Source organism: Amblyomma americanum, chromosome 3 (genome assembly GCF_052857255.1).
Source record: "Amblyomma americanum isolate KBUSLIRL-KWMA chromosome 3, ASM5285725v1, whole genome shotgun sequence".
Classification (NCBI taxonomy): Eukaryota; Metazoa; Arthropoda; class Arachnida; order Ixodida; family Ixodidae; genus Amblyomma; species Amblyomma americanum.
In genome coordinates, this window is record NC_135499.1 from 26,420,399 (window position 1) to 26,432,801 (window position 12,403).

General features: G+C 51.4%; 1 protein-coding gene across 2 annotated transcripts in view; it reads right to left on the reverse strand.

Moving 5' to 3' along the window:
- The window catches only part of LOC144124489 (uncharacterized), a 1,136,493-nt gene that overhangs the window by 229,222 nt on the left and 894,868 nt on the right, over positions 1-12,403 (reverse strand). The gene's annotated exons all lie outside the window — the stretch shown is intronic.

The window sequence follows — 12,403 nt, forward strand, 5'->3', positions numbered from 1 at the left end:
TTGTCATTTATCCCCCACACGACCCTGGCCCGAGGTCGGCTGTTTTGCCATTGTGTGTCTGGGTATTTTCATGCACAGTGCACGTGTGTCTAGTTAAGCTCACGGCGCCGCTGATTCGGCCTTGGCTCTGGCTGGCGAAGTGGTTCCAGATGACGGAAACTCCGGCCCTGTCTGCATTTTATTCAGTTTTTTTTACTCTTTCTGGCCGGGGCACGCGAGTGTACGCATATCTAATTTTTATATGTTGGACACTTCCGCCACCGTCTGTTTCTGTACACTTTGCTCGCTTAAATGCTCCCGCCATTGTCATTTATGCCCCACACGACCCTGGCCCGAGGTCGGCTGTTTTACCATTGTGTGTCTGGGTGTTTTCATGCACAGTGCACGTTTGTCTAGTTAAGCTCACGGCGCCGCTGATTCGGCCTTGGCTCCAGCTGCCGAAGTGGCTCCAGATGACGGAAATTCCGGCCCTGTCTGCATTTTATTTAGTTTTTTTTACTCTTTCTGGCCGGGGCACGCGAGTGTACGCATCTCTAATTTTTATATGTTGGACACTTCCGCCACCGTTTGTTTCTGTACACTTTGCTCGCTTAAATGCTCCCGCCATTGTCATTTATGCCCCACACGACCCTGGCCCGAGGTCGGCTGTTTTACCATTGTGTGTCTGGGTGTTTTCATGCACAGTGCACGTTTGTCTAGTTAAGCTCACGGCGCCGCTGATTCGGCCTTGGCTCCAGCTGCCGAAGTGGCTCCAGATGACGGAAATTCCGGCCCTGTCTGCATTTTATTTAGTTTTTTTTACTCTTTCTGGCCGGGGCACGCGAGTGTACGCATCTCTAATTTTTATGTTGGACACTTCCGCCACCGTCTGTTTCTGTACACTTTACTCGCTTAAACGCTCCCGCCATTGTCATTTATGCCCCACACGACACTGGCCCGAGGTCGGCTGTTTTACCATTGTGTGTCTGGGTGTTTTCATGCACAGTGCACGTGTGTCTAGTTAAGCTCACGGCGCCACTGATTCGGCCTTGGCTCCGGCTGCCGAAGTGGTTCCAGATGACGGAAACTCCGGCCCTGTCTGCATTTTATTCAGTTTTTTTTTACTCTTTCTGGCCGGGGCACGCGAGTGTACGCATATCTAATTTTTATATGTTGGACACTTCCGCCACCGTCTGTTTCTGTACACTTTACTCGCTTAAATGCTCCCGCCATTGTCATTTATCCCCTACACGAACCTGGCCCGAGGGCGGCTGTTTTGCCATTGTGTGTCTGGGTGTTTTCATGCACAGTGCCCGTGTGTATAGTTAAGCTCACGGCGCCGCTGATTCGGCCTTGGCTCTGGCTGGCGAAGTGGTTCCAGATGACGGAAACTCCGGCCCTGTCTCCATTTTATTCTGTTTATTTGTTTTTTTTCTGGCCGGGGTACGCGAGTGCACGCATCTCTAATATTTATAAGTTGGAAACTTCCGCCACCGTCTGTTTCTGTACACCTTACTCGCTTAAATGCTCCCGCCATTGTCATTTATGCCCACTCGACCCTGGCTCGAGGGCGGCTGTTTTAACCATTGTGTGTCTGGGTGTTTTCATGCACAGTGCACGTGTGTCTAGTTAAGCTCACGGCGCCGCTGATTCGGCCTTGGCTCTGGCTGGCGAAGTGGTTCCAGATGACGGAAACGCCGGCCCTGTCTGCATTTTATTCAGTTTTTTTTACTCTTTCTGGCCGGGGCACGCGAGTGTACGCATCTCTAATTTTTATATGTTGGACACTTCCGCCACCGTCTGTTTCTGTACACCTTACTCGCTTAAATGCTCCCGCCATTGTCATTTAGACCCCACACGACCCTGGCCCGAGGTCGGCTGTTTTACCATTGTGTGTCTGGGTGTTTTCGTGCACAGTGCACGTGTGTCTAGTTAAGCTCACGGCGCCGCTGATTCGGCCTTAGCTCCGGCTGCCGAAGTGGTTCCAGATGACGGAAACTCCGGCCCTGTCTGCATTTTATTCAGTTTTTTTTACTCTTTCTGGCCGGGGCACGCGAGTGTACGCATCTCTAATTTTTATATGTTGGACACTTCCGCCACCATCTGTTTCTGTACACCTTACTCGCTTAAATGCTCCCGCCATTGTCATTTATGCCCCACACGACCCTGGCCCGAGGGCGGCTGTTTTGCCATTGTGTTTCTGGGTGTTTTCATGCACAGTGCACGTGTGTATAGTTAAGCTCACTGCGCCGCTGATTCGGCCTTGGCTCCGGCTGCCGAAGTGGCTCCAGATGACGGAAATTCCGGCCCTGTCTGCATTTTATTCAGTTTTTTTTACTCTTTCTGGCCGGGGCACGCGAGTGTACGCATCTCTAATTTTTATATGTTGGACACTTCCGCCACCGTCTGTTTCTGTACACTTTACTCGCTTAAATGCTCCCGCCATTGTCATTTATGCCCCACACGACCCTGGCCCGAGGTCGGCTGTTTTACCATTGTGTGTCTGGGTGTTTTCATGCACAGTGCACGTGTGTCTAGTTAAGCTCACGGCGCCGCTGATTCGGCCTTGGTTCCGGCTGCCGAAGTGGTTCCAGATGACGGAAACTCCGGCCCTGTCTGCATTTTATTCAGTTTTTTTTTACTCTTTCTGGCCGGGGCACGCGAGTGTACACATCTCTAATTTTTATATGTTGGACACTTCCGCCACCGTCTGTTTCTGTACACCTTACTCGCTGAAATGCTCCCGCCGTTGTCATTTATCCCCTACACGACCCTGGCCCGAGGGCGGCTGTTTTGCCATTGTGTGTCTGGGTGTTTTCGTGCACAGTGCACGTGTGTCTAGTTAAGCTCACGGCGCCGCTGATTCGGCCTTAGCTCCGGCTGCCGAAGTGGCTCCAGATGACGAATATTCCGGCCCTGTCTGCATTTTATTCAGTTTTTTTTTACTCTTTCTGGCCGGGGCACGCGAGTGTACGCATCTCTAATTTTTATATGTTGGATACTTCCGCCACCATCTGTTTCTGTACACCTTACTCGCTGAAATGCTCCCGCCATTGTCATTTATGCCCCACACCACCCTGGCCCGAGTGCGGCTGTTTTGCCATTGTGTGTCTGGGTGTTTTCATGCACAGTGCACGTGTGTCTACTTAAGCTCACGGCGCCACTGATTCGGCCTTGGCTCTGGCTGGCGAAGTGGTTCCAGATGACGGAAACTCCGGCCCTGTCTGCATTTTATTCAGTTTTTTTTACTCTTTCTGGCCGGGGCACGCGAGTGTACGCATCTCTAATTTTTATATGTTGGACACTTCCGCCACCGTCTGTTTCTGTACACCTTACTCGCTTAAATGATCCCGCCATTGTCATTTATGCCCCACACGACCCTGGCCCGAGGTCGGCTGTTTTACCATTTGGTGTCTGGGTGTTTTCATGCACAGTGCACGTTTGTCTAGTTAAGCTCACTGCGCCGCTGATTCGGCCTTGGCTCCGGCTGCCGAAGTGGCCCCAGATGACGGAAATTCCGGCCCTGTCTGCATTTTATTCAGTTTTTTTTACTCTTTCTGGCCGGGGCACGCGAGTGTACGCATCTCTAATTTTTATATGTTGGACACTTCCGCCACCGTTTGTTTCTGTACACTTTGCTCGCTTAAATGCTCCCGCCATTGTCATTTATGCCCCACACGACCCTGGCCCGAGGTCGGCTGTTTTACCATTGTGTGTCTGGGTGTTTTCATGCACAGTGCACGTGTGTCTAGTTAAGCTCACGGCGCCGCTGATTCGGCCTTGGCTCCGGCTGCCGAAGTGGTTCCAGATGACGGAAACTCCGGCCCTGTCTGCATTTTATTCAGTTTTTTTTACTCTTTCTGGCCGGGGCACGCGAGTGTACGCATCTCTAATTTTTATATGTGGGATACTTCCGCCACCGTCTGTTTCTGTACACCTTACTCGCTTAAATGCTCCCGCCATTGTCATTTATGCCCCACACGACCCTGGCCCGAGGTCGGCTGTTTTACCATTGTGTGTCTGGGTGTTTTCATGCACAGTGCACGTGTGTCTAGTTAAGCTCACGGCGCCGCTGATTCGGCCTTGGCTCCGGCTGCCGAAGTGGTTCCAGATGACGGAAACTCCGGCCCTCTCTGCATTTTATTCAGTTTTTTTACTCTTTCTGGCCGGGGCACGCGAGTGTACGCATCTCTAATTTTTATATGTTGGACACTTCCGCCACCGTCTGTTTCTGTACACCTTACTCGCCTAAATGCTCCCGCCATTGTCATTTATGCCCCACACGACACTGGCCCGAGGTCGGCTGTTTTGCCATTGTGTGTCTGGGTATTTTCATGCACAATGCACGTGTGTCTAGTTAAGATCACGGTGCCGCTGATTCGGCCTTGGCTCTGGCTGGCGAAGTGGTTCCAGATGACGGAAACTCCGGCCCTGTCTGCATTTTATTCAGTTTTTTTTACTCTTTCTGGCCGGGGCACGCGAGTGTACGCATATCTAATTTTTATATGTTGGACACTTCCGCCACCGTCTGTTTCTGTACACTTTACTCGCTTAAATGCTCCCGCCATTGTCATTTATCCCCTACACGAACCTGGCCCGAGGGCGGCTGTTTTGCCATTGTGTGTCTGGGTGTTTTCATGCACAGTGCCCGTGTGTATAGTTAAGCTCACGGCGCCGCTGATTCGGCCTTGGCTCTGGCTGGCGAAGTGGTTCCAGATGACGGAAACTCCGGCCCTGTCTCCATTTTATTCTGTTTATTTGTTTTTTTTCTGGCCGGGTTACGCGAGTGCACGCATCTCTAATATTTATATGTTGGACACTTCCGCCACCGTCTGTTTCTGTACACTTTACTCGCTTAAATGCTCCCGCCATTGTCATTTATCCCCCACACGACCCTGGCCCGAGGTCGGCTGTTTTGCCATTGTGTGTCTGGGTATTTTCATGCACAGTGCACGTGTGTCTAGTTAAGCTCACGGCGCCGCTGATTCGGCCTTGGCTCTGGCTGGCGAAGTGGTTCCAGATGACGGAAACTCCGGCCCTGTCTGCATTTTATTCAGTTTTTTTTACTCTTTCTGGCCGGGGCACGCGAGTGTACGCATATCTAATTTTTATATGTTGGACACTTCCGCCACCGTCTGTTTCTGTACACTTTGCTCGCTTAAATGCTCCCGCCATTGTCATTTATGCCCCACACGACCCTGGCCCGAGGTCGGCTGTTTTACCATTGTGTGTCTGGGTGTTTTCATGCACAGTGCACGTTTGTCTAGTTAAGCTCACGGCGCCGCTGATTCGGCCTTGGCTCCAGCTGCCGAAGTGGCTCCAGATGACGGAAATTCCGGCCCTGTCTGCATTTTATTTAGTTTTTTTTACTCTTTCTGGCCGGGGCACGCGAGTGTACGCATCTCTAATTTTTATATGTTGGACACTTCCGCCACCGTTTGTTTCTGTACACTTTGCTCGCTTAAATGCTCCCGCCATTGTCATTTATGCCCCACACGACCCTGGCCCGAGGTCGGCTGTTTTACCATTGTGTGTCTGGGTGTTTTCATGCACAGTGCACGTTTGTCTAGTTAAGCTCACGGCGCCGCTGATTCGGCCTTGGCTCCAGCTGCCGAAGTGGCTCCAGATGACGGAAATTCCGGCCCTGTCTGCATTTTATTTAGTTTTTTTTACTCTTTCTGGCCGGGGCACGCGAGTGTACGCATCTCTAATTTTTATATGTTGGACACTTCCGCCACCGTCTGTTTCTGTACACTTTACTCGCTTAAACGCTCCCGCCATTGTCATTTATGCCCCACACGACCCTGGCCCGAGGTCGGCTGTTTTACCATTGTGTGTCTGGGTGTTTTCATGCACAGTGCACGTGTGTCTAGTTAAGCTCACGGCGCCGCTGATTCGGCCTTGGCTCCGGCTGCCGAAGTGGTTCCAGATGACGGAAACTCCGGCCCTGTCTGCATTTTATTCAGTTTTCTTTACTCTTTCTGGCCGGGGCACGCGAGTGTACGCATATCTAATTTTTATATGTTGGACACTTCCGCCACCGTCTGTTTCTGTACACTTTACTCGCTTAAATGCTCCCGCCATTGTCATTTATCCCCTACACGAACCTGGCCCGAGGGCGGCTGTTTTGCCATTGTGTGTCTGGGTGTTTTCATGCACAGTGCCCGTGTGTATAGTTAAGCTCACGGCGCCGCTGATTCGGCCTTGGCTCTGGCTGGCGAAGTGGTTCCAGATGACGAAAACTCCGGCCCTGTCTCCATTTTATTCTGTTTATTTGTTTTTTTTCTGGCCGGGGTACGCGAGTGCACGCATCTCTAATATTTATATGTTGGAAACTTCCGCCACCGTCTGCTTCTGTACACCTTACTCGCTTAAATGCTCCCGCCATTGTCATTTATGCCCCACTCGACCCTGGCCCGAGGGCGGCTGTTTTACCATTGTGTGTCTGGGTGTTTTCATGCACAGTGCACGTGTGTCTAGTTAAGCTCACGGCGCCGCTGATTCGGCCTTGGCTCTGGCTGGCGAAGTGGTTCCAGATGACGGAAACGCCGGCCCTGTCTGCATTTTATTCAGTTTTTTTTACTCTTTCTGGCCGGGGCACGCGAGTGTACGCATCTCTAATTTTTATATGTTGGACACTTCCGCCACCGTCTGTTTCTGTACACCTTACTCGCTTAAATGCTCCCGCCATTGTCATTTAGACCCCACACGACCCTGGCCCGAGGTCGGCTGTTTTACCATTGTGTGTCTGGGTGTTTTCGTGCACAGTGCACGTGTGTCTAGTTAAGCTCACGGCGCCGCTGATTCGGCCTTAGCTCCGGCTGCCGAAGTGGTTCCAGATGACGGAAACTCCGGCCCTGTCTGCATTTTATTCAGTTTTTTTTTACTCTTTCTGGCCGGGGCACGCGAGTGTACGCATCTCTAATTTTTATATGTTGGACACTTCCGCCACCATCTGTTTCTGTACACCTTACTCGCTTAAATGCTCCCGCCATTGTCATTTATGCCCCACACGACCCTGGCCCGAGGGCGGCTGTTTTGCCATTGTGTTTCTGGGTGTTTTCATGCACAGTGCACGTGTGTATAGTTAAGCTCACTGCGCCGCTGATTCGGCCTTGGCTCCGGCTGCCGAAGTGGCTCCAGATGACGGAAATTCCGGCCCTGTGTGCATTTTATTCAGTTTTTTTTTACTCTTTCTGGCCGGGGCACGCGAGTGTACGCATCTCTAATTTTTATATGTTGGACACTTCCGCCACCGTCTGTTTCTGTACACTTTACTCGCTTAAATGCTCCCGCCATTGTCATTTATGCCCCACACGACCCTGGCCCGAGGTCGGCTCTTTTACCATTGTGTGTCTGGGTGTTTTCATGCACAGTGCACGTGTGTCTAGTTAAGCTCACGGCGCCGCTGATTCGGCCTTGGTTCCGGCTGCCGAAGTGGTTCCAGATGACGGAAACTCCGGCCCTGTCTGCATTTTATTCAGTTTTTTTTTACTCTTTCTGGCCGGGGCACGCGAGTGTAGTCATCTCTAATTTTTATATGTTGGACACTTCCGCCACCGTCTGTTTCTGTACACCTTACTCGCTGAAATGCTCCCGCCATTGTCATTTATGCCCCACACGACCCTGGCCCGAGGTCGGCTGTTTTACCATTGTGTGTCTGGGTGTTTTCATGCACAGTGCACGTTTGTCTAGTTAAGCTCACGGCGCCGCTGATTCGGCCTTGGCTCCGGCTGCCGAAGTGGCTCCAGATGACGGAAATTCCGGCCCTATCTGCATTTTATTCAGTTTTTTTTACTCTTTCTGGCCGGGGCACGCGAGTGTACGCATCTCTAATTTTTATATGTTGGACACTTCCGCCACTGTCTGTTTATGTACACCTTACTCGCTTAAATGCTCCCGCCATTGTCATTTATCCCCCACACGACCCTGGCCCGAGGTCGGGTCTATTGCCATTGTGTGTCTGGGTGTTTTCATGCACAGTGCACGTGTGTCTAGTTAAGCTCACGGCGACGCTGATTCGGCCTTGGGTCTGGCTGCCGAAGTGGTTCCAGATGACGGAAACTCCGGCCCTGTCTGCATTTTATTCTCTTTATTTGTTTACTCTTTCTGGCCGGGGCACGCGAGTGCACGCAGGTCTAATTTTTATATGTTGGACACTTCCCCCAGCGTCTGTTTCTGTACACCTTTCTCGCTTAAATGCTCGCGCCATTGTCATTTAGCCCCCACACGACACTGGCTCGAGCTCGGATGTTTTACCATTGTGTGTCTGGGTGTTTTCATGAACAGTGCACGTCTGTCTAGTTAAGCTCACGGTGCCGCTGATTCGGCCTTGGCTCCGGCTGAAGAAGTGGTTCCAGATGACGGAAGCTCCGGCCCTGTCTCCATTTTATTCTGTTTATTTGTTTTTTTTCTGGCCGGGGTAGGCGAGTGCACGCATCTCTAATATTTATATGTTGGACACTTCCGCCACCGTCTGTTTCTGTACACCTTACTCGCTTAAATGCTCCCGCCATTGTCATTTAGCCCCCACTCTACCCTGGCCCGAGGTCGCCTGTTTTACCATTGTGTGTCTGGGTGTTTTCATGCACAGCGCACGTGTGTCTAGTTAAGCTCACGGCGCCGCTGATTCGGCTTTGGCTCCGGCTGCTGAAGTTGTTCCAGATGACGGAAGCTCCGGCCCTGTCTCCATTTTAATCTGTTTATTTGTTTTCTTTTTCCGGCCGGGGTACGCGAGTGCACGCATCTCTAATTTTTATATGTATGACACTTCCGCCACCCTCTGTTTCTGTACACTTTACTCGCTTAAATGCTCCCGCCATTGTCATTTATGCCCCACACGACCCTGGCCCGAGGGCGGCTGTTTTGCCATTGTGTGTCTGGGTGTTTTCATGCACAGTGCACGTGTGTCTAGTTAAGCTCACGGCGCCGTTGATTCGGTCTTGGCTCTGGCTGGGGAAGTGGTTCCAGATGACGGAAACTGCAGCCCTGTCTGCATTTTATTCTGCTTATTTGTTTACTCTTTCTGGCCGGGGCACGCGAGTGCGCGCATCTCTAATTTTTATATGTTGGACACTTCCGCTACCGTCAGTTTCTGTACACCTTACTCGCTTGAATGCTCCCGCCATTGTCATTTAGCCCCCACACGACACTGGCCCGAGGTCGGCCGTTTTACCATTGTGTGTCTGGGTGTTTTCATGCACAGTGCACGTGTGTCTAGATAAGCTCACGGCGCCGCTGATTCGGCCTTGGCTCCGGCTGCCGAAGTGGTTGCAGATGACGGAAGCTCCGGCCCTGTCTCCATTGTATTCTGTTTATTTGTTTTCTTTTTCTGGCCGGGGTACGCGAGTGCACGCATCTCTAATATTTATATGTTGTACAGTTCTCGCACCGTATGTTTCTGTACACCTTACTCGCTTAAATGCTCCCGCCATTGTCAATTATACCCCACACGACCCTGGCCCGAGGTCGGCTCTTTTGCCATTGTGTGTCTGCGTGTTTTTATGCACAGTGCACGTGTGTCTAGTTAAGCTCACGGCGCCGCTGATTCGGCCTTGGCTCTGGCTGGCGAAGTGGTTCCAGATGACGGAAACTCCGGCCCTGTCTGCATTTTATTCAGTTTTTTTACTCTTTCTGGCCGGGGCACGCGAGTGTACGCATCTCTAATTTTTATATGTATGACACTTCCGCCACCGTCTGTTTCTGTACACTTTACTTGCTTAAATGCTCCCGCCATTATCATTTATCCCCCACACGACACTGGCCCGAGGGCGGCTGTTTTGCCATTGTGTGTCTGGGTGTTTTCATGCACAGTGCACGTGTGTCTATTTAAGCTCACGGCGCCGCTGATTCGGCCTTGGCTCTGGCTGGCGAAGTGGTTCCAGATGACGGAAACTCCGGCCCTGTCTGCATTTTATTCTGCTTATTTGTTTACTCTTTCTGGCCGGGGCACGCGAGTGCAATCATCTCTCATTTTTATATGTTGGACACTTCCACCACCGTCTGTGTCTGTACACCTTACTCGCTTAAATGCTCCCGCCATTGTCATTTAGCCCCCACACTACCCTGGCCCGAGGTCGGCTGTTTTACCTTTGTGTGCCTGGGTGTTTTCATGCACAGTGCACGTGTGTCTAGTTAAGCTCACGGCGCCGCTGATTCGGCCTTGGCTCTGGGTGGCGAAGTGGTTCCAGATGACGGAAACTCCGGCGCTGTCATCATTTTATTCTGTTTTTTTTGTTTACTCTTTCTGGCCGCGGCACGCGAGTGCACGTATCACTAATTTTTATATGCTGGACACTTCCGCCACCGTCTGTGTCTGTACACCTGTCTCGCTTAAATGCTCCCGCCATTGTCATTTAGCCCCCACACTACCCTGGCCCGAGGTCGGCTGTTTTACCTTTGTGTGTCTGGGTGTTTTCATGCACAGTGCACGTGTGTCTATTTAAGCTCACGGCGCCGCTGATTCGGCCTTGCCTCTGGCTGGCGAAGTGGTTCCAGATGACGGAAACTCCGGCCCTGTCTGCATTTTATTCTGCTTATTTGTTTACTCTTTCTGGCCGGGGCACGCGAGTGCAATCATCTCTAATTTTTATATGTATGACACTTCCGCCACCGTCTGTTTCTGTACACTTTACTTGCTTAAATGCTCCCGCCATTATCATTTATCCCCCACACGACACTGGCCCGAGGGCGGCTGTTTTGCCATTGTGTGTCTGGGTGTTTTCATGCACAGTGCACGTGTGTCTATTTAAGCTCACGGCGCCGCTGATTCGGCCTTGGCTCTGGCTGGCGAAGTGGTTCCAGATGACGGAAACTCCGGCCCTATCTGCATTTTATTCAGTTTTTTTTACTCTTTCTGGCCGGGGCACGCGAGTGTACGCATCTCTAATTTTTATATGTTGGACACTTCCGCCACTGTCTGTTTATGTACACCTTACTCGCTTAAATGCTCCCGCCATTGTCATTTATCCCCCACACGACCCTGGCCCGAGGTCGGGTCTATTGCCATTGTGTGTCTGGGTGTTTTCATGCACAGTGCACGTGTGTCTAGTTAAGCTCACGGCGACGCTGATTCGGCCTTGGGTCTGGCTGCCGAAGTGGTTCCAGATGACGGAAACTCCGGCCCTGTCTGCATTTTATTCTCTTTATTTGTTTACTCTTTCTGGCCGGGGCACGCGAGTGCACGCAGGTCTAATTTTTATATGTTGGACACTTCCCCCAGCGTCTGTTTCTGTACACCTTTCTCGCTTAAATGCTCGCGCCATTGTCATTTAGCCCCCACACGACACTGGCTCGAGCTCGGATGTTTTACCATTGTGTGTCTGGGTGTTTTCATGAACAGTGCACGTCTGTCTAGTTAAGCTCACGGTGCCGCTGATTCGGCCTTGGCTCCGGCTGAAGAAGTGGTTCCAGATGACGGAAGCTCCGGCCCTGTCTCCATTTTATTCTGTTTATTTGTTTTTTTTCTGGCCGGGGTAGGCGAGTGCACGCATCTCTAATATTTATATGTTGGACACTTCCGCCACCGTCTGTTTCTGTACACCTTACTCGCTTAAATGCTCCCGCCATTGTCATTTAGCCCCCACTCTACCCTGGCCCGAGGTCGCCTGTTTTACCATTGTGTGTCTGGGTGTTTTCATGCACAGCGCACGTGTGTCTAGTTAAGCTCACGGCGCCGCTGATTCGGCTTTGGCTCCGGCTGCTGAAGTTGTTCCAGATGACGGAAGCTCCGGCCCTGTCTCCATTTTAATCTGTTTATTTGTTTTCTTTTTCCGGCCGGGGTACGCGAGTGCACGCATCTCTAATTTTTATATGTATGACACTTCCGCCACCCTCTGTTTCTGTACACTTTACTCGCTTAAATGCTCCCGCCATTGTCATTTATGCCCCACACGACCCTGGCCCGAGGGCGGCTGTTTTGCCATTGTGTGTCTGGGTGTTTTCATGCACAGTGCACGTGTGTCTAGTTAAGCTCACGGCGCCGTTGATTCGGTCTTGGCTCTGGCTGGGGAAGTGGTTCCAGATGACGGAAACTGCAGCCCTGTCTGCATTTTATTCTGCTTATTTGTTTACTCTTTCTGGCCGGGGCACGCGAGTGCACGCATCTCTAATTTTTACATTTTGGACACTTCCGCCACCGTCTGTGTCTGTACACCTTACTCGCTCAAATGCTCCCGCCATTGTCATTTAGCCCCCATTCTACCCTGGCCCGAGGTCGGCTGTTTTACCATTGTGTGTCTGGGTGATTTCATGCACAGTGCACGTGTGTCTAGTTAAGCTCACGGCGCCGCTGATTCGGCCTTGGATCTGGCTGTCGAAGTGGTTCCAGATGACGGAAGCTCCGGCCCTGTCTGCATTTTATTCTGTTTATTTGTTTACTCTTTCTGGCCGGGGCACGCGAGTGCGCGCATCTCTAATTTTTATA